Below are 23,729 nucleotides of genomic sequence, written 5' to 3'. Positions count from 1 at the left end.
AACAACATAGCAATAACAACATTCCAAACTAATAATATTTATGTCATACCAACCTAGCACAAGCGGATAGAGTTCTAATTTAAGCCTACAAACCTAACTCCTAACACATACACCAACGTTCCAGATCTTCATCACTACTCTAACAATGGCAACATCATTAAACTTAACAACCATAACGAAACTAACCTCGAAGTCGGCCGCCCTGGCATAATGTGTCGTCTCGTTCAACCTGTTTATGTCCCCGTCGTTTCCCACTTGGCGCGCCATCACCGTTTGGGTCAAAGGTATAGTCAGAAAGAGTTAAAAGAAGGGAGAAAGATGTTGACAAAGTCAAACTGGGGCCCCGAAGTCTGCTGTAAATGACTTCTATATATAGGCGCGAATGGCCCATATCTCGTTTACAGTGTAAATGAGATATACACATTGTCATCTCGTTTACACTGTAAACGAAATATGACATGGGAAATTTAATTTGGTAAATTGTTTAAAAATTATTTATTTTGGTACATATTACATTTATTTTATTTAATAAAATAAAAAATCCTTAAGTTAGCAAGGTAATAACATGTTAAGTTTTACATATCTCCTTTTACTTTCCTTTTCTCTTATTGTGTGTGACGGAATTTTATATTTCAGGAAACTCTAATACTAGGAAAAAAATAATACAGCTCAAATTTATCTTATTTAAAGATAAATTTTGATTGTTGACTAATTTTTTTTGTTATAAAAAAATATTTTTGTATAAATTGATACGAGATTCGTGTTACTATGGTACAAAGAGTTTAAGAAAGAAACGATGAATTATTTAGAAAAGTATTATTTTTGTTATTCATATTTTTCATCTGTGATTACAAGGTTCTTACCAATATATAGAGCAAGAGTACACTAAGAGTACACTAAGAGTACACTCGTTATGGAATAATATCCTAATAAATTACATTGATTTTTTTTTCTAATTCTCTTTGATATTTTTCTGATTTTGTTCCCTAATTATGATATTCTAATACTCCCCTCAAGGTGAATAGTGGGATCACCAATACTCAGCTTGGTTAGAACTTTAGGAAGGGTTTGTCTTGAAACTGCTTTAGTAAGAATATCAGCCAGCTGATCTTCTGATCTCACAAATGGAAGCTCAATAATGTCATTCTCAATTTTTTCTTTGATAACGTGTCAATCTACCTCAACATGTTTTGTTCTATCATGTTGTACGGGATTCTCTGAAATGCTGATTGCGGCTTTGTTGTCACATTTCAACTGGCTTGGCAATTGTGGTGGAAACCCAATCTCAGTCATCAATTTTCTTATCCACAATACTTCAGTTATGCCTTTAACGATCCCTCAAAATTTTTCCTCTACGCTTGAAAGAGCTACAACTTCCTAATTCTTGCTTTTCCAAGTTACCAGGTTGCCTCCAACAAGTGTAAAGTAATTAACTGTTGATCTTCTATCATTTGGGTTGCCCGCCCAATCTGCGTCAGTGTATGCCTCAACCTTCAAATGGCCATTCCTTTTAAAAATGATTCCACTTCCTGGAGTTCCCGTCAAATATCGAACTATCCTCATGGCAGCTTCCATATGATCTTCTTGTGGCTTATATGAGCGGATAATTTATACACTTTTCGGCATTATTTTTAGTATGTTTTTAGTATATTTTAGTTAGTTTTTATTATGTTTTTATTAGTTTTTATTCAAAAATCAAATTCCTGGACTTCACTATGAGTTTGTGTGTTTTTCTGTGATTTCAGGTATTTTCTGGCTGAAATTAAGGGACCTGAGCAAAAATCTGATTCAGAGGCTGAAAAAGGACTGCAGATGTTGTTGGATTCTGACTCTCCTGCACTCGAAATGGATTTTCTCGAGTTACAGAAGCCCAATTGGCGCGCTCTCGATTGCATTGGAAAGTAAACATCCTGGGCTTTCCAGCAATATATAATAGTCCTTACTTTGCCCAAGTTTTGATGACGCAAATTAGCGTTTAAACGCCAACTTTCTCCCCTATTCTGGCGTTAAACGCCAAAACTGGCATAAAAGCTGGAGTTAAACTCCCAAACTGGTACAAAAGCTGGTGTTTAACTCTAAGAAAAGTCTCTACATGTGAAACCTTCAATGCTCAGTCCAAGCACATACCAAGTGGGCCCCGGAAGTAGATTTTTACACTAACTATCTTAGCTTACTCATTTTCTGTAACCCTAGGTCACTGGTTTATTATAAAAACTACTTTTAGTGATTCATTTTGTACCTCATGACACTTTACACGTTTCATTTTTGTATCTTCTATGGCATGAGTCTCTAAACTCCATGGTTGGGGGTGAGGAGCTCTGCTGTGTTTCAATGAATTAATGCAATTACTACTGTTTCTCATTCAATCACGCTTGTTTCTATTCTAAAATATTCATTCGCACTTCAACATGATGAATGTGATGATCCGTGACACTCATCACCATTCTTAACCTATGAACGCGTACCTGACAACCACTTCCGTTCTACCTTAGATTGAATGTATATCTCTTGGGTACCTGGTTCACGAGTTTGTCTGCTTCTCCTGACAACAGAGCATTCAAATCCGTGAGATCAGAGTCTTCGTGGTATAAGCTAGAATCAATTGGCAGCAATTCTGAGATTCGAAAAGTCTAAACCTTGTCTGTGGTATTCCGAGTAGGATCTGAGAAGGGATGACTATGATGAGCTTCAAACTCATGAATGCTGGGCGCAGTGACAGTGTGCAAAAGGATCAATGGATCCTATTCCAACATTAGTGAGAACCGACAGATGATTAGCCATGTACATGGACCCTTTTCACTGAGAGGACGGCTGGTAGCCATTGATAACGGTGATCCACCAACATACAGCTTGCCATGTAAGGAGACCTGCGTGCGTGAAGAAGAAGACAGTAGGAAAGCAGAAATTCAGAAGACAGAGCATCTCCAAAACCTCAACCTGTTCTCCATTACTGCATAACAAGTATTTATTTCATGTTATTTTACTTTTTACAATTAAAACTAAGAATCATTACTGATATCTTGACTAAGAATTACAAGATAACCATAGCTTGCTTCAAGCCAACAATCTCCTTGGGATCGACCCTTACTTACGTAAGGTATTACTTGGACGACCCAGTGCACTTGCTGGTTAGTTGTGCGAAATTGCAAAAGTGTGATTGTGATTTCGTGCACCAAGTTTTTGGCGCCGTTGCCGGGGATTTTTCGAGTTTGAACAACTGACGGTTTATTTTGTTGCTTAGATTAGGAAAAATTTATCTTTTTGGTTTAGAGTCTTCTATTATTGTTTCTGGTTTAAAAAATTTTAAAATTCTTATTTTCTTTTTCTAATTTATTTTCGAAAATTTCCTTTAAAACCAATAACTTCATAATTTAGTCTTCTGTTTGAGTTTTGTTCCATATTTTAAGTTCGGTGCAATTGCATAGTATTATTTTTCTTTCAATTTTCGAATCATTAGTGTCCTTTGTGCTTCTATTTTATTAAAAATTTTTAAAAATTTGTTCTTGGTGTTCATCTTGATCTTCAAAGTGTTCTTGGTGTTCATCTTAACATTCAAAGTGTTATTGTTTATTTTCTCTATTTTGATCTAAAAATTCTAAGTTTGGTGTCATTTTATTATTTTTCTCTTTTCCTCATTAAATTTAAAAATATCTTTTCTTTTTTATTTTAATTGATTTTCGAATTCTAACTTTAAAAATTCAGATTTTTATTTTAAAACTTCTTATTTTATCTTATCTTAGTTTGGGATTCCAAAATTCAAATCTTTTTCAAAAATCATATCCAAAGTTTTTCAAATCTTCTTAATTAAGTAACTATTTTGGCTTTCGAATTCATTTTTTTCTTTTTCTTTTTTTTTTAAAATTTATATTTTAATTTCTAATTATTTTATTTTATCTTATTTTTCTTTATTATTCGTTTTGTTTTTAACTAAATAAAATAAAAAATAAAAATATATTTTATTTGCAATTCACATCAATTCCCTTTTCTCCATCATGGACCTAAGTGGAAATGAGCAGTCCAGAAGGACTCTAGGGTCATATGCTAATCCCATTACTGCTGCATATAGGAGTAGCATCTGTATACCTCCCATCAGAGCAAGCAGTTTTGAGCTAAATCCTCAGCTCATTGTCATGGTGCAGCAAAATTGTCAGTATTCCAGTCTTCCACAGGAAGAACCTACTAAGTTTCTGGCACAGTTCTTGCAAATTACTGACACAGTACGTGACAAGGAAGTAGATCAGGATGTCTATAGATTATTACTATTTCCATTTGCTGTAAAGGATCAAGCTAAAAGGTGGTTAAATAACCAACCCACAGCAAGCATAAGAACATGAAAACAGTTATCAGACAAATTCCTGAATCAAATTTTCCCTCTAAAGAGGATGACACAGCTAAAGCTGGACATCCAGGGCTTTAAACAAGAGGATAATGAATCCCTTTATACTGCCTGGGAGAGGTACAGAGGTATGCTGAGAAAATGTCCCTCCGAAATATTTTCAGAGTGGGTGCAGCTAGACATCTTCTATTACGGGCTTACAGAAAGAGCCCAGATGTCTCTAAACCACTCAACTGGTGGATCTATACATATGAGAAAGATGATTGAAGAGGCTCAAGAGCTCATAGATACGGTTGATAAAAATCAACATCTGTACTCAAGCAGTGAGTCCTCCATAAAAGAAGAGGCTAGGGCAGTATCTACTGATCCTAATCCTCAAGAACAAATTGTTGAACTTAATCAGCAAATGATCCTTATGACAAAACAATTAGCAGAATTTAAAGAGATGCTCCAAGACACTAAAAATGCTAACAAGAATATAGAAGCACAATTGAATCAGACAAGACAGCAGCTATCTAAACAGATAACAGAAGAATGCCAAGCTGTTCAACTAAGGAGTGGAAGACATTGAATAATTCAGCTCAAAGTAGCAGAAAGCCAAGAAAGGAACAACTGACAGAGGATGACCAAACCACTGCCCAAAATCCCTCTGAGGACAGCAAGAGCCCAGAGAGGAATAATTCTGGCGTTCAAACGCCAGAAAAGGGTGAAAAATTGGTGTCAAACTCCCAGTGGAGGCCCACTTCTGGCGTTCAAACGCCAGAAAAGGGAGAAACGTTGGCGTTAAACACCCATTCCTTGCCCAGTTATGGCGTTCAAACACCAGAAAAAGGTGGAAAATTGGCGTTAAACGCCCATCCAACCTCTACTTCTGGTGTTCAAACGCCAATGAGGGATCAGACACTTGCAAGTGCTGATTGTAACCCTCCTAAGAAGGCTTCCATAACCACCTCTATAGAAAATAAACCTGCAGCAACTAAGGTTGAGGAATACAAAGCCAAGATGCCTTATCCTCAGAAACTCCGCCAAGCGGAACAGGATAAATAATTTGCCCGCTTTGCAGACTACCTCAGGACTCTTGAAATAAAGATCCTGTTTGCAGAGAAACTTGAGCAAATACCCTCTTATGCTAAGTTCATGAAAGAGATCTTAAGTCATAAGAAGGATTGGAGAGAAACTGAAAAAGTTTTTCTCACTGAAGAATGCAGTGCAGTCATTCTGAAAAGCTTACCAGAGAAGCTTAAAGATCCAGGAAGCTTTATGATACCATGCACATTAGAGGGTGCTTGTACCAAGATAGCTCTATATGACCTTGGGGCAAGTATCAACCTAATACCTGCATCCACTATCAGAAAGCTTGGCTTGACTGAATAAGTCAAACCAACCCGAATATGCCTCCAACTTGCTGATGGCTCCATTAAATATCCATTAGGCATAATTGAGGACATGATTGTCAAGGTTGGGCCATTTGCCTTTCCCACTGATTTTATAGTGCTGGAAATGGAAGAGCACAAGAGTGCAACTCTCATTCTAGGAAGACCTTTCCTAGCAACTGGACGAACTCTCATTGATGTACAAAAAGGGGAAGTGACCCTAAGAGTCAATGAGGATGAGTTCAAGTTAAATGCTGTCAAAGCTATGCAGCATCTAGCCATATCAAATGACTGCATGAGCGCTGATATTATTGACTCTTTGGTAGAAGAGATCAATATGACTAAGAGTCTCGAATCAGAGCTAGAGGACATCTTTAAAGATGTTCAGCCTGATCTGGAGGAACCAGAGAAAACAGAAGAACCTCTGAAAACTCCTCAGGAAGAGGACAAGCCTCCTAAACCCGAGCTCAAACCACTACAACCATTCCTGAAATATGCATTTCTGGGAGAGGGTGACACTTTTTCAGTGATCATAAGCTCTGCTTTAAATCCACAGGAAGAGAAAGCACTAATTCAAGTGCTAAGGACACACAAGACAGCTCTTGGGTGGTCCATAAGTGATCTCAAGGGCATTAGCCCAGCAAGATGCATGCACAAGATCCTATTGGAGGATGATGCTAAGCCAGTGGTTCAACCACAGAGGCGGCTAAATCCAGCCATGAAGGAGGTGGTGCAGAAAGAGGTCACTAAGTTACTAGAGGCTGGGATTATTTATCCTATTTCTGATAGCCCCTATGTGAGCCCTGTCCAAGTTGTCCCCAAAAAGAGAGGCATGACAGTGGTTCATAACAAGAAGAATGAACTGGTTCCTACAAGAACAGTTACAGGGTGGCGTATGTGTATTGATTACAGAAGGCTCAATACAGCCACCAGGAAGGATCACTTTCCTTTACCATTCATAAACCAGATGTTAGAGAGACTAGCAGGTCATGAATATTACTGCTTTTTGGATGGCTATTCAGGTTACAATCAAATTACAGTAGATCCTCAGGACCAAGAGAAAACAGCATTCACATGTCCTTCTGGAGTGTTTGCCTACAGAAGGATGCCTTTTGGTCTGTGCAATGCACCTGCAACCTTTCAGAGGTGCATGCTCTCTATCTTCTCTGATATGGTAGAAAAATTTTTGGAAGTCTTCATGGACAAATTCTCAGTATTTGGAGACTCATTCAGCTCCTGCCTTGACCATTTAGCACTTGTTCTGAAAAGGTGCCAAGATACCAACCTAGTTTTAAACTGGGAAAAATGTCACTTTATGGTGACTGAAGGAATTGTCCTTGGGCATAAAATTTCAAACAAGGGAATAGAAGTGGATCAATCTAAAGTAGAGCTCATTGAAAAATTACCACCACCTGCCAATGTTAAGGCAATCAGAAGCTTTCTGGGGCATGCATGATTCTATAGGAGGTTTATAAAGGATTTTTCAAAAATTGCAAAACCTCTAAGCAATCTGCTAGTTGCTGACACGCCATTTGTGTTTGACATAGAGTGTCTGCAGGCATTTGAAACTCTGAAAGCTAAGCTGGTCACAGCCCCAGTCATTTCTGCACCAGGCTGGACATTACCATTTGAATTAATGTGTGATGCCAGTGACCATGCTATTGGTGCAGTATTAGGACAGCGGCACAACAAGCTTCTGCACGTCATTTACTATGCAAGCCGTGTTCTAAATGACGCACAGAAGAATTACACAACCACAGAGAAAGAGCTGCTTGCAGTGGTTTATGCCATTGACAAGTTTAGATCCTATTTTGTAGGATCAAAAGTAATTGTGTATACTAACCATGCTGCTCTTAAATATATACTCACAAAGCAGGATTCAAAACCCAGGCTCATAAGATGGGTGTTGGTTCTGCAAGAGTTTGATATAGAAATAAGAGACCGAAAAGGGATAGAGAACCAAGTAACTGATCACCTGTCCTGGATAGAACCAGTAGCTGGGGCATCCCTCCCTCCTACTGAGATCTCTGAGACCTTTCCGGATGAGAAACTCTTCGTCATTCAAGAAGCACCATGGTTTGCAGACATTGCAAATTATAAAGCTGTGAGGTTCATACCCAAGGAGTACAGCAGGCAGTAAACAAAAAAACTAATTTCTGATGCAAAGTACTACTTCTGGGATGAACCATATCTCTTTAAGAGATGTACATATGGAATTATCCGCAGATGCATGCCTAGAGAAGAGGCACAGAAGATCCTATGGCATTACCATGGATCACAGTATGGAGGACATTTTGGAGGTGAGCGAACAGCCACTAAGGTCCTCCAATGTGGCTTCTACTGGCCTACTCTCTATAGAGATTCCCGAGAGTTTGTGCGTAACTGTGACAGTTGCCAGAGAGCTGGTAACTTGCCTCATGGTTATGCCATGCGTCAACAAGGGATCTTAGAGATTGAGTTGTTTGATGTATGGGGTATTGACTTCATGGGTCCTTTTCCACCATCATACTCAAACACTTACATTCTGGTGGCAGTAGACTACGTATCTAAATGGGTAGAAGCAATTGCCACACCTACTAATGATACTAAGACAGTGCTGAAGTTCCTCCAGAAGCATATCTTCAGCAGATTTGGTGTCCCCAGAGTACTAATCAGTGACGGGGGCACTCATTTCTACAATAAACAGCTTTACTCTGCTATGGTCCGATATGGAATTAGCCACAAAGTAGCAACTCCATATCATCCACAGACAAATGGGCAAGCTGAAGTCTCTAATAGAGAACTAAAAAGAATCCTGGAACGGACTGTAATTGCCCGTAGAAGGGATTGGGCAAAAAGCTTGGATGATGCTCTGTGGGCATACAGAACAGCATTCAAGACTCCTATAGGAACCTCTCCATACCAGCTTGTGTATGGCAAGGCCTGTCATCTGCTCGTGAAACTGGAACATAAGGCCTACTAGGCAACCAGATTCCGAAACCTGGATGCTAAGTTAGCTGGAGAGAAAAGATTACTCCAGCTAAATGAGCTAGAGGAATTCAGACTCAATGCTTTTGAAAATACAAAAATTTATAAGGAAAAAGTAAAAAGGTGGCATGACAAGAAACTGTCATCCAGAGTCATTGAGCCAGGATAGAAGGTTCTGCTGTTTAACTCTAGGCTCAGATTATTCCCCGGGAAATTAAAATCCCAGTGGAGGGGACCATATGTGATTACAAGTGTGTCACCATATGGATATGTTGAGCTTCAGGATATTGACTCTAACAAAAAGTTCATTGTTAATGGACAGAGAATCAAACATTATCTTGAAAGCAATTTTGAGCAAGAATGCTCAAAACTGATACTAGACTAAAGCTCAGTAAAGGTCCAGCTAAAGACAATAAAGAAGCACTTGCTAGGAGGCAACCCAGCCATTAGCAAGTTATTTTTTATTTAAATAATATTTATAGGAGTTTGATATAAATTTTCTTCAAGGTTAATCATCAAATTGTAGGAATTCACAGAGTTACAGAAGGATTCAGCGCAAAAAGCAGAGAAAAGGAGCTCACTGGCAAGAAAACGCCAGTAAGGGGTATTTTGGGCGTTAAACGCCAGAATGGGTACCATTCTGGGCGTTTAATGCCAGAATTGCAGCATCCTGGGCGTTCAGAAAAACGCCCAGTGACAAAAGATTTCTGGCGTTTAACGCCAGCCAGGTAAACGCCAGCCAGGGTACTTGGCTGGGCGTTAAACGCCCACAATGGCCAATATATGGGTGTTAAACTCCAGAATGGATACCATTCTGGGCATTTAACGCCAGAAAGGCAGGGGGAGAAGATTTTGTTTTCCACTTCAAAATTTTTCAAACTTTCATATTTTGATTCATAATTTTTTGCATAAACATGTTACAAATTTTCATCATTCACCTTCAATTTTCAAAAATTCAATAATTTTCTAAATTCCTTTTCAATTTTCTGTCAAATCCTTTCCAAATCTTCTTCAAAAACTCAATTATCTTCTCAATTTCTTTCCAAATCTTTTCCAAGTTATCATAGCATCTTTTAATTCTTAAATGCATCAACAAATTTTCAGATTTAACTCCTTTATATCTTTTCCATTTTAAAAATCTCATATTTTTCATATCATGATTCTATTTTTTTCACAAATCATATCTTTATGTCATATCTTTTTTTCAAATTTTCGAAATCCCTCCCTTCCACTTATAAATACACATTCGGCCGTCCCCATCTCTCCACCATTTGAATTTGACTCTCCTCCTATCTCTCTCATTTCCTTTCTTTTGCTTGAGGGCAAGCAAATCTCTAAGTTTGGTGTGTTTTTCTGTGATCACCGAGCTAAGACTCATTAAGATCATGGCTCCTAAGGGAAAATAAACCAATTCAAGAGGCAAGAAAGAGAATACTCCAAAGAGTCTTTGGAATCAAGAGAGGTTCTTAACCAAAGAACATGCAGACCATTACCACAAAATAATGGGTCTGAGGTCAGTGATCCTGGAAGTTAAATTCGATCTGAAAGAAGAAAAATATCCGGAGATCCAAGAGCATATTCGAAACAGAGGCTGGGAAATTCTAGCTAATCCTGAGACAAAGGAGGGGAGAAACATGGTTCATGAATTCTACTCAAATCTGTGGCTGATAGATAAGCAGAGAATAATTGGAACCGCCTTTCATACCTTTCGAACTATGGTCAGAGAGAGGATTATTTACTTCCACTTGGACAAAATAAGAGAGGTCTTCAAACTGCCTCAACTACAAGATGATCCAGAATCCTTTAATAGAAGAATGGTGAGAGTAGATAAGGGGTTGGACCAAGTTCTAGAGGACATATGCCTCCCTGGAACTAAGTGGATAACCAACTCAAAAGGTGTCCCAAACCAACTCAAGAGAGGAGATCTCAAACCATTCGTAAGGGCTGGTTGGACTTCATTGGGCGTTCTATACTACCCACTCGCAATCGTTCTGAGGTCACTGTCAAAAGAGCAGTGATGATTCATTGTATTATGCTGGAAAATGAAGTGGAGATTCATCATATGATTTCTTGTGAGATTTACACAATTGCAAATAAGAACTCCACTGAAGCCAAATTGGCTTACCCAAGCTTAATCTCTCTGCTGTGCAAAGATGTTGGGGTGAAGATGGGAGTAGATGAGTTCATCCCAGTCGAGTACCCAATCACCAAGAAGTCAATGGAAGGACAACAAGTGCAAGATAACTCCATCAAATGGAGGGCGCAGAAGTTCTTCCCAGAAATCCCTCAAATTGACTATTGGACCTGCCTAGAAGCATCTGTCACTAAGCTTCAAGAAGCTATGGAGCAACTCAAGGAAGAACAGAAAAATCAAAATAGCATACTCTGCAAGCTGCTTAAGGAACAAGAAAAGCAAGGGCGCGAGCTACAGGAGCTAAAGCGCCAGAAGCTCTCCCTTGAGGGACTAGACACCCCACAGATTGAAGGAGCATCCATTCCCCAAAACAAAGGTTGTTGAGTCCCAACTCTGTGATAACTTTTATCATTAGAAATCTATTTTAAGAGTCATTTATTTTTATATTGTTAATTCCCTTTTTTTATTATTGGTCTGCTTTTATGTTTATTCTATGTCTAATTTCTTTATGATTAATAAAATTTAGAGTCTATGCCTTAAAGTTATGAATGTCCCATAAATCCTTCACCTTTCTTAAATGAAAAATGTGTCTAAATACAAAAGAACAAGAAGTACATGAATTTTAACTTTTATCTTGAAATTAGTTTAATTATTTTGATGTGGTGGTAATATTTCTTGTCTTCTGAATGAATGCTTGAACAGTGCATATTTTTTATAGTGAAGTTTGTGAATGTTAAATTTTTTGGGTCTTGAAAGAATGATGGAAAAAGAGAAATGTTATTGATGATCTAAAAAATCATAAAATTGATTCTTGAAACAAGAAAAAGCAGTGAATAACAAAGCTTGCGAGAAAAAAAAAGAGAGGGTGGCGAAAATTAAAAGAAAAAGAAAGAAAAAGAAAAAGCAAGCAGAAAAAGCCAATAGCCCTTTAAACCAAAATGCAAGGGTAAAAAGGATCCAAGGCTTTGAGCATTAATGGATAGGAGGGCTCAAATAAATAAAATCCTGGCCTAAGTGGCTAAATCAAGCTGTCCCTAACCATGTGCTTGTGGCATGAAGGTCTAAGTGAAAAGCTTGAGACTGAGTGGTTAAAATCGTGATCCAAAGCAAAAAGAGTGTGCTTAAGAACTCTGGACACCTCTAATTGGGGACTTTAGCAAGGCTAAGTCACAATCTGAAAAGGTTCACCTAGTTATGTGTCTGTGGCATTTATGTATCCGGTGGTAATATTGGAAAACAAAGTGCTTAGGGCCACGGCCAAGACTCATAAAGTAGCTGTGTTCAAGAATCAACATGCTAAACTAGGAGAATCAATAACACTATCTTAATTCTGAATTCATATAGATGTCAATCATTCTGAACTTCAAAAGAAAAAGTGAGATGCCAAGACTGTTCAGAAGCAAAAAGCTACAAGCCCCGCTCATCTAATTTGAACTAAGCTTCATTGATATTATGGGATTTATAGTATATTCTCTTCTTTTTGTCCTATTTTGTTTTCAGTTGCTTGGGGACAAGCAACAATTTTAGTTTGGTGTTGTGATGAGCGGATCATTTATACGCTTTTTGGCATTGTTTTTAGTATGTTTTTAGTATATTTTAGTTAGTTTTTATTATATTTTTATTAGTTTTTATTCAAAAATCACATTCCTGGACTTCACTATGATTTTGTGTGTTTTTCTGTGATTTCAGGTATTTTCTGGCTGAAATTAAGGGACCTGAGCAAAAATCTGATTCAGAGGCTGAAAAAGGACTGCAGATGCTGTTGGATTCTGACCCTCCTGTACTCGAAATGGATTTTCTCAAGTTATAGAAGCCCAATTGGCGCGCTCTCAATTGCGTTGGAAAGTAGACATTCTGGGCTTTCCAGAAATATATAATAGTACATACTTTACCCGAGTTTTGATGACGCAAACTGGCGTTTAAACACCAACTTTCTCCCCTATTTTGGCGTTAAACGCCAGAACTGGCATAAAAGCTGGAGTTAAACGCCCAAACTGGCACAAAAGCTGGCGTTTAACTCCAAGAAAAGTCTCTACATGTGAAAGCTTCAATACTCAGTCCAAGCACACACCAAGTGGGCCCCGGAAGTGGATTTTTACACTAACTATCTTAGCTTACTCATTTTCTGTAACCCTAGGTCACTGGTTTATTATAAAAACTACTTTTAGTGATTTATTTTGTACCTCATGACACTTTACACGTTTCATTTTTGTATCTTCTATGACACGAGTCTCTAAACTCCATGGTTGGGGGTAAGGAGCTCTGCTGTGTTTTGATGGATTAATGCAATTACTACTGTTTCTCATTCAATCACGCTTGTTTCTATTCTAAGATATTCATTCGCACTTCAACATGATGAATGTGATGATCCATGACACTCATCACCATTCTCAACCTATGAACACGTTCCTGACAACCACTTCCGTTATACCTTAGATTGAATGTATATCTCTTGGGTACCTGGTTCACGAGTTTGTCTGCTTCTCCTGACAACAGAGCATTCAAATCCGTGAGATTAGAGTCTTCGTGGTATAAGCTAGAATCAATTGGCAGCATTCCTGAGATCCGAAAAGTCTAAACCTTGTCTGTGGTATTCCGAGTAGGATCCAAGAAGGGATGACTGTGACGAGCTTCAAACTCATGAATGCTGGGCGCAGTGACAGTGTGCAAAAGGATCAATGGATCTTATTCCAACATTAGTGAGAACCGACAGATGATTAGCCATGTACATGGACCCTTTTCACTGAGAGGACGGCTGGTAGCCATTGATAATGGTGATCCACCAACATACAGCTTGCCATGGAAGGTGACCTGCGTGCATGAAGAAGAAGACAGTAGAAAAGCAGAAATTCAGAAGACAGAGCATCTCCAAAACCTCAACCTGTTCTCCATTACTGCATAACAAGTATTTATTTCATGTTCTTTTACTTTTTACAATTAAAACTAAGAATCATTACTGATATCCTGACTAAGAATTACAAGATAACCATAGCTTGCTTCAAGCCGACAATCTCCGTGGGATCGACCCTTACTCACGTAAGGTATTACTTGGATGACCCAGTGCACTTGCTGGTTAGTTGTGCGGAATTACAAAAGTGTGATTGTGATTTCGTGCACCACTTATGCATAAACTGACTTACTATTCCCATAGCATAAGCTATGTCAGGCTGAATATGTGATAAGTAAATTAGTTTTCCAACCAGTTGCTGGTACCTTTCCTTATCTGCTAGGGTGGCACCTTCTACTATCTTCAACTTGTGATTAACTTGCATGGGCGTATCTATTGATTTGCAATCCACCATTCCTGTTTCTGCCAGAAGGTCCAAAATGTACTTTCTTTGGGAGATAAAGATTCCTTTGCTGGATCGTAAAACCTCTATTCCTAAGAAATATTTTAGTCTTCCCAAATCCTTCATTTCGAAGTCTGTAAATAGGTTCCTTCGTAATTTTTCAATTTCTTCAGCATCACTTCCCGTTATGATCATGTCATCCACGTAGATTGTTAGGCAAGTGATTAAATCTCCCCGTTTTTTCAAAAAAAGGGTATGATCAGAGTTACTTTGCTTGTACCCTTACCTTTTCATGACATTTGTAAATCTTCCAAACTAGGCACGTGGAGATTGTTTAAGCCCATAAAGAGTCTTCTTTAACCAGCAAACTTCATGTTTTCTAAATCCCGTTGAGAAACCTGGAGGAGCTTCCATGTACACTTCTTCTTTCAACTCTCCATGCAATAAAGCATTTTTGATGTCAAATTGATGGAGTGGCCAATCTTCATTTGCTGCTATTGAAAACAACATCCTGATAGTATTAATCTTTGCAACCGGTGAAAAAGTTTCAGTGTAGCCGATACCATAGGTCTGTGTATAACCTTTGGCCACCAACCTTGTCTTGTACCATTCAATAGTGCCATCTGCTTTGTGTTTAATGGTGAAAACCCATTTGCACCTGACTGGATTTTTTTCTTTCAGTAGGATACACTTCTCTCAAGTTTCATTCTTCTCTAGAGCTTCCATTTCTGTATTCATGGCTTTTTGCCATTCAACTTTCTCATTAGCTTCTCGGACAGTTCTTGAAATGTCTTCTGTTAAGAGTTTGGTGGAAAAAGCCTTTGCAACATCTGCTATTCCTTCTCTAAACACTCTTATCGGGTACGGGGAACATGTTCTGGTGAGTACCGATCAGGAGGCATCCCTCTGTTTCTTCTTGGAGGAAGAATAAAGGTATTGGGCTCTGGTTCTTCATGTTCTAGTTCTATACTATTATTGTTAGTGGTCTCATTAAAAACAGGGAGTACATTATCAGATTGACAATTACTTACCTCTTGTCTGACATTCTCAAAAGGACTCTCACTAGTTGTATGTACTGAGTTGTTTTCTACGTTGAGTGAAGTATGCTCGGTGACTCCATCTACTTGCTCTGTTTGAACAGTTTCCGGGCAACAAAGTTTATTTAGCCAACTTGGTGGTTCATTATTGTTCTCCCCCTAAATACCATGTTGGCGGCTGAAGTAAAATTCGGATTCTAAAAAATCACAATCCATGGTCACATGAATACGACGAGTGATTGGATTGTAGCACCTATACCCCTTTTGGTGTGTAGCATACCCAACGAAAACACATTTTTCTGCACAAGGATTAAGTTTGGTTATATTGACTTTAGGGATATGGACAAAGACGAAACATCCAAATACTCGAGGTGGTAAGGTTAGAATAGGTGGGATTGCAGTCTGAGTAGCCAAGACTTGTAAGGGTATTTTGTGGTAGAGAACTTGGGTAGGTAGGTGATTTAGTAAGTAGGCAGAGGTCGCTATAGCTTCAGGCCAAAAAGTTTTTGGAACTTGTGCATTAAAAAGTATGGCTCGGGTCATCTCAAGTAACTTACGATTTCGTCGCTCAGCCACACCATTTTGTTGGGGTGTATTTGGGCAGGAAGTTTGATGGATAAGACCATTTTTCATAAAAAAATCGTGCATTGATTGGTTTATAAATTCCCCACCATTATCTGAGCGAAGTACTTGGATTTTCTTGTTGAGTTGAGTTTGAATCATTTGGTAGAAAGCAAAGAACTTATCAAGTACTTCAGATTTGTGTTTTAAAAAATATACCCAAGTCATGCGAGAGAAATCGTCCACAAATAACACAAAATATTAAAAATTATTATGGGAAATAATGGCTGGGCCCCATACATCAGAGTGTATTAGAGAAAAAATGGAATTGACTCTAGTGTTGGTTGGAGGAAAAGAAACTCTGTGATTTTTTGCACGAATACAAGTTTCACATTTGAGGGGTTCAGTACTACTTGTAAAAAGACTAGAAAATAGAAACTTGAGGTACCAAATGAAGGATGTCTGAGACGCCTGTGCCATAACCAAAGTTGCCTAGTAACCATTCCGTGAGCAAGCATGGCATGACCCTGGTGTGCTACTTCATCAACGCAGTAAAGGCCTTCTCGCTCAGTACCACGCCCAATGATCTCCTTCGTAAGAATGTCCTGTAAAAGACAAAAGGTAGAGTACATGAGTACCACACGATTTAGTTCCTTTGTTACTTGGCTAATAGACAATAATTTTAATGATAGTGAAGGGATATAGAGACAATTTTTTAATTTCAATTTTTCTGAAAAAGTAATAGAGCCTCCTCCTTTAACATCAATTAATTCTCCACTAGCTGTTTCAATATGGGCTTTTGAGGGTATAGTCAAGCTGTTAAAATTATGGAGGTCATGAGTCATAGTATCGGTAGCCCCATAATCGAAAATCTATTCATTTGATTTTGGGTCTCCCCTTTATATTAAGTCAGCCCAGGAGTTCAGTAGTCCTTGCCCTTACCGCCACTGCTGCCTTGCCATCGTGACTTGCTTCCGCTCTTCTGGCCTCGCCACCGCTGCTAGTGACCTCTGGGATGCTAGCGGCGGCTCCCTTACTCTGATTTCTTGATGACTGGGGATTGTTTTTCTACCAATCTGGGTAACCCACAATCTTAGAGCAATTTTCTTTTATGTGTTTCTTCTTTCTTCTTCCACCAATTACTTTTTTCATCAGAGTTGCCCATAATGGATAATTATATCCATTTAGTTTGAAACCAATTAACAAATTGTCAGAATTAGTTTGTGATGATTGCATGCCAAAACTATTGCATAGCATATTTGCAATTTGTAATGTCAATTCGTCAGAATTTTGAGTCCCTAGAACCTAACTCTGCTCTGATACCAGGTTACCATGGTACAAAGAGTTTAGGAAAGAAACAAAGAATTATTTAGAAAAGTATTATCTTTATTATTCATATTTTTCATCTGTGATTACAAGGTTCTTACCAATATATAGACCAAAAGTACACTAAGAGTAAGCTCGTTATGGAATAATATCCTAATAAATTACATTGATTTTTTTTTCTAATTCTCTTTGATATTTTCCTGATTTTGTTCCCTAATTATGATATTCTAATAATTCGGTCACCAAAATATCCTTATCATCAAAAGGAACAACTCTTTCCTTTCATCAATACCTAAAACTACCCGTGCTCAAGGAGTATGAGACATTGTTGACTTGTTGTGAACAACTTCAAAGAACCAAAAATGTCCAGGAATGATGATTCATCAAGACCTAACTAGACGATGATATCATTGAAAAGATCGAAGATAAAACCACTGGCTAAAAAGCATGGGACACTTTAAAATATGGAAAAGTATAGGAAACCAAGTGTGTAACTAGCCAAGAATTGAACAACTCAATTAATTATAATTATTAATAATTAATTTTAAATTTTTTAAATTCAAAATTTAAATAATTAGAAACTGATTAAGTAAACCTAATTAAAAACTATAAAAATTTTCTCCATCTCTTCTATATTAACCTGCACACCCCAACAACAACACACACATATTCTCTCTCTCACCGTCAGGTGCTCTCCACCCTTGCCCTCACGCAAGACGACCTCAAGAAGTTCGCCGCCGATAAAATCATCGAGTACGTCAAGTCCGGCATGGTCTTCGGCAATGAGTTATCTGTGGCTCTCCCTTAGCGGCGCCACCATTGCCATTCCTATCTTACCTGTATTCATCATATTGAAGGCGGTGACTTCCGAAGACCAACTCATTTTTGGACCTTCCAATTCCTCAAAAGAAATAAGTAACATCATATACCCCATACCCGTGGCATGGATCAATTATTCATCGGGTGGTTTCCTGTCCCTTCAACTCACTCCATCCAGCTCCGGCAACATTCCTGGCCAATTCACCAACAAATTCGGTGGGATCTTCTTCACCAGATTTCTGTCGGCCAAAAATGCTGGTTTGGTTGTCTAAACCTAGATAGAGTCGGCACTGACGATTTTCCCGTTGAGGCGCTTGGTGAGCTCAAGAGCGAGGTGGCTCTTGCCGATTGTTCAAGGAAGAAGGAGTGATAGAACACGGGTTTATGAAAAATTGTAAAAATATATAAAAAAATATCTATTTAATATAAAAAAACTTCCTAATGCTTAAGAAAAAAAATGTCCAGCTATAGGATTTAAAAAAACCCATATAATTCTTAAAAAAATAGAAATATCCCCATCTATAATATAAAAAATTTGAAAAATACATTAAAAAACATCTATTTAGTATGAAAAAAAAACATCATAATGCTTAGCAGAAGAAACATCCATATATATTAACTTACCTTTATTAAAATGGACTTAGAAATTTAATCTATTAAAAAGTTGGCAAAAATTGGCTGCACCTTAGTTGGTTCCTAGCGGTATTCAAGATAATATTAAAGAAGGAATTGAAAAGTTAAAAAAGATACGTATGCAAACTCTAATGCCGGCCGAATTTGAGAGTCTTCAATAGAAAATAATTTTACCATGTGAAAAAAGTGAAATAGATTTTCTCTCTGTTTGTAGATCGACCTGGATGTTCTTATCTTTACATTTGTAACACGTCACTCATGAGTCAGTCATACGTAGGTGACAACCAACGGTACGATATTATTCTACACATTAAACTTGCAATACCCTAAAGTATCTAATATATTAATTAGTAAAATATAAATAGGAGCTTGTATAACTAATCTCAATCTAAGTAAAATAACAACAATATCACGATTTATAATTTTAAAATAGGTAATAGTCAATGTGTGTTGAAAACTGTAGATATTCTTGTTGCGAGTCCCTTTTGACTAAACTTAACCACAAATGGATTAAATTATAAGAGTATATGAAATAACTTTGTTATAAATCTAGTAAGTGATAAAATAAATAAGACCTATATTACAATCAAGTGAATCTAATTCGAGTAGATCTTTTCAATTTTTTTAATTGTTTAGTAAAATATATTTTTTAATTTCATTTTTTTTAGATAGTACAAAAAACATATAAAAAATAAAATAATCCACTCCTATCTAATTCTTATAAAATATGAAGAATTTAAATAAAACAGAATGAATGAAGAACTCTTGAAAGAAAATTGTAACACTTTTATTATCATAATATTATATTTAAATAATGATATCACTAATGGTAAAATATTACTTGTATTCATTGTATTACTTATTTACATATTATAAGAGCTTTTAAATAAATAAATCTAAAAATAGAAGAAACTTTTTCTTTTGTCATACATATATACATACATACATTTCATATTTCAATTATTACAAGGTAATCAACAATTATTACAACTCAAACAACTATATCTATTGTCATGAATAAAATGAATTAATTCTCAAAGTGATCCCTAAACTTGTAATAGAGCCTCGAACTCGTCCGTGAACTTAAAATTTCTCCAAATTTATCCTTGAACTTAACAACGATCGTCTCTTAGATATTTTCTGGCGATAGATTGATGACGTAGTTGGATGGAGATCACGCTGAATTTGTAAATGTTGTTGTTTCCTTTTTGGCCCCAAATACAACTGAAACAATGTCGTTTTAAGTATTGAGAGAGGTTTAATGCATTGGTGTTACTGTGCCTCTGCCTCTCATGAAGTCTCTTCTTGTTCTCCTAATCCTTGCAGCTACCTCGCAGGTGCCGGTGCCGCCACTACAACAACAACAACAATTTCTCAACATAGAATTCTTGGCTCGAATTGACACTACAACTCTCTCACAGTTGGAGTTTCATGTCCTGTGTTTTTTCTATCTCTCCGCCTTTGATCTCCATCCCACCCATTATCACCTTGTCACCCCCAAAATTGATCCCTCTCTCATCAATGAGAGCACCAGACCTCGCCGCTAGACATACTTCCATCCCCCTCCTCCCTCCCAAGTCCTTTCTCACCGGCCGCCAATACTGTGTTGCTGGCCTCCTCTCTGTCGTTAAGCTACCTTCTCTCCTTTTCGATGACCTTGGAAATGTCGAGAACCATGTGATGATCGATTATCTAAAACAGTTTATTAGGGAAGATCCAAAATTTGACAGTTTGCTCTGCCTTCTTCCACTTTCGTGCTGGTCGACTACCACGGGGTGGTGCTGTCGAGGGGAGGGGAGAGCTTGCTATGGTGAAATTTGGGAGAAGAAGAGGAAGAGAGGGCGGAAGCTAAAGGTGAAGGTGAACTTGAAAAAATCTTACAGTAGAATGGAGATTATGAACAAGAAGTGGTGATTAACATGATGGAGCTAGTGAAGGCAGAGGATCACACTTTTTTAGATCTCAAATTGGGATTAGGATTATAAACCAATAATATGAATTAAATTGAGTCAAAATCTTATAATTGTCACGTAATATAGCCGTTGATTATTCACTGTGGCTTCCCTCTATACACATCATCATTCCCTTCACGAATATTTGCTGAAAAATACCTCAGGGACGACCATTGTTAAATTCAGAGACAAAATTGGGACAATTTTAAGTTTAAGAACGAGTTAATTCGAAGCTCAATTTTCAGGAACCACTTTGAGATTTAACTCAAATAAAATATGTCAAGTATACTTCTATACACATATTTGTATACATACAACAAATAATACAATTTTTTTATTATAACTCTTATCCCTCTTCTAAAAGATATAATAATAACAATGACTAGAAAAAATAATAACTAAATTTAATATAACATTCTTACTATTAAACATGATATTCTAATCATAAAGATGTTACAAAAATAACCAACAATTCATTGTAGTTCAAGATTTCTTGACTTGTATTTATAGTGTGAGCCTGTTAATTAAGTGACGTTGGAATCACTTTTTTTCTTCGTTATAAATTGATTCCTTAAAATGTTCAAGGAAAAAAAAACTTTTTTTTACAGTTGTTTTAACTTATTGAGCACGATCATATTTTATAGCCAAAATATATAATTGTGGAGATGGATACTTTTTCGAAGGTCTCACCTTGACTTGTATCTTAGGCTTCGTTTAATTTGTTTACAGGCACGACATACTGAGATAAGGATATAAAGACGTAAAATTATATTTGATAGATAAGATATAGATAGAAATATTGAATTAGTGTATTTTGTGTCCTTTCTGATAAAAAAGACATAAAAACATTAACAAGAGATACAACTTATTTTTTATTTTTTCTTTTATTATTTTTATCAGATTTTCATAATTATATTTTTCTTGTTAAACTTTTTATATGAAAAGAAAAAGAGTAAATTAGACTTTCATATTTTATTCTAATTTATCATCAAACAAAATAAAAGAACACTAATTTTTGTGTCTCTATTTTATTATCTTGTTCTCAATGTTCTGTCTTATCTTGTTGTCATAATCAAATACAATCATACTGTTGAAATCCAAAAAATGTATTTTACTCTTGTGAGATAGGTTTTGAACACAAATTTATGCTCTAAAGTATGTGTGCATTAAATACATACTTCTTAAGTCTTATTCATATTAGCACCGAGATATCATAAATTGACTTTTGATGATTAATAAAATCAAATATAATTTAATAATTTTGTTCATGTGCTCAAATGTTTGCTTGAATGTGACAAAATGCACTAAAAACTTTCCTTAAATAATATAAGTAAACTAGGTACCCTCTGAAATTGAGTAAGTGAAAATCTAAATAAAAACAATTTTATAAGATAAGTTGAGTAGTAATCAGCCTACCTCATCAACTACGTACCTTGACCACCTCATAAGAAAATTACACGCCTTAGAAATCCATTGTTCTACCTCAAGTTCGAAAAGAGGTGAAGGCGCGAAAACTACCTAACTCAAAATCGTCCTCGGGAAAATGATGTATTTTGATTCCAACTTTTGAATCCAAACTTGTTCAATAATCTAAGTAGCTTCAAGGAAGTTTTCTATTTCATCTTTTATAAAGTATGCTAGGAATATTCTAAAATGAAAAAATGTGTTGACATAAGCAAAAGGCACATTATGCTTTACACATCTATATAGGCACACAAAGACAACAACTATAAGAGATTTTAAACAACTCTTTCTCATCTCAAAATTATATAAGCAAAGTCTTGGAACCTCTACAAGTGATGAAGACATTTGAGAGGAGCTTATACTAAAAAAAATTTTCATAGAGCAATTTCTCATTTTTATTCCGTAAATTTCATACCTATGAAAAACTTAGAAAATACAGTTGTAGTCTAGATTTGTATTATACATCTGCTTTAGATAACTCTCGTGTGAGTCTAAAAAGACTTTGTTGTATACTGATTATTTGTTAGGCTATATCTCGTAGCAGTATAGAATTAGTATTTAAAAGTTGTGAAGTTAAAAAATTCAACAATACTCCTATATTATTGTAAATTCAAGTACTCAAAAATATTTGGAAACTTCTGAGATATGTTGTTTTCCATAGATATAATTCTAGAATTATCTCAGAGAATCTAGAAAAGATTCGTCAACTAAGTTATAGAAGTTGAGAAAAATTTTCTTAGTTCACCCGTTGAGTATTTAGACTTCACACCCTTGATCAATTTGTGATCTTTAGTCCTAAGAAGGACTAAGAAAAGAATATCTAAGGTTTTCAGGTTAAGTTGTAGTTCAGTTAGAGTCTTGTCTAAGAAAATCCAAAAAAATATCTAAGGTTCTTGGTTGATAATGTATCCAATTAAGTCACTTTTTATCCTGAAAAGACTTGAATAAATACTATCTAAGATTCTTAGATTAAGTTGTGGCTTGGTCTGAGTCTTGCTTAAGAAGATCAAGAGAATATTTAAGGTTTTTGGTTGGTGAGGTATCTAATCGAGTCACTTCTTAGTCTAAGAAGACTTGAGGCAATAACTAAGTTTTGCCCGAGAAGGTCTGTAAAACATCTAATATTCTTAGATTGAGTTGCTATTCAATGTCAGTCATTCGTAGTCCTACAAAGACTTGAGAAAATAATATCTAAAGTATTTAGACTATGCTGAGATACAATTTGAGTCAAAGTAGTAACCTAAAAAGATTCAGTGCAAATAATATTATTTGTACACCAAATCAATATACATTAGTATGCACCTCTTTTGAACCCTTAACTCTTTATATTTTATGCCTAAATTTATCCTTGTTAAGATATGTTCAGTTACATTTTATTCATGCCTTGGATTCTTCTTTGATTGAATTTGAAATTCTTTATGAACTTCTAAAACAACCTCACAATCTGAAGTGGCTCATATAGTATTTTCAATACAAATATATCATCGTATTGTTTCAAATAACTACTGTTAAGTTAGAATTGATTTTGAGTATATAAACATGATGATAAATATTTATTGAGTTAAAAGCCCAAATGTGGTCTAGTGTGGGTGATAGTGGTGCAGACCCAATATTTCATCTCTCAATCCAATACATATTGTTTCAGCAAATTTTTACAATACCAAAAATTATGGATATCAACCTATTTGTATTTAAAGAACAAGAATTAGAACTAAGATAAAAAAAAGGAGATTCTGCATTTACAAAGAGAAGAAAAAGGAAAAGAGATATCTGGCATAAGGAAAAATATAGGTAACCAATAATATTTTTGAACAATATGTGAATAATGTGAATTAAT

General features: G+C 36.3%; 1 pseudogene; it reads left to right on the top strand.

The window, feature by feature from the left end:
- The first annotated feature begins 5,140 nt into the window (after positions 1 to 5,140).
- LOC148550864 (uncharacterized) lies at positions 5,141 to 14,291 on the top strand (annotated as a pseudogene).
- The last annotated feature ends 9,438 nt before the right edge of the window (positions 14,292 to 23,729 follow it).

The sequence above is a fragment of the Arachis ipaensis genome, chromosome B7, assembly GCF_059453495.1.
Source record: "Arachis ipaensis isolate K30076 ecotype BB chromosome B7, ASM5945349v1, whole genome shotgun sequence".
Taxonomy (NCBI): Eukaryota; Viridiplantae; Streptophyta; class Magnoliopsida; order Fabales; family Fabaceae; genus Arachis; species Arachis ipaensis.
Note: the sequence above shows the minus strand (reverse complement) of the source record. Positions and strands in the feature narration are given on the sequence as shown.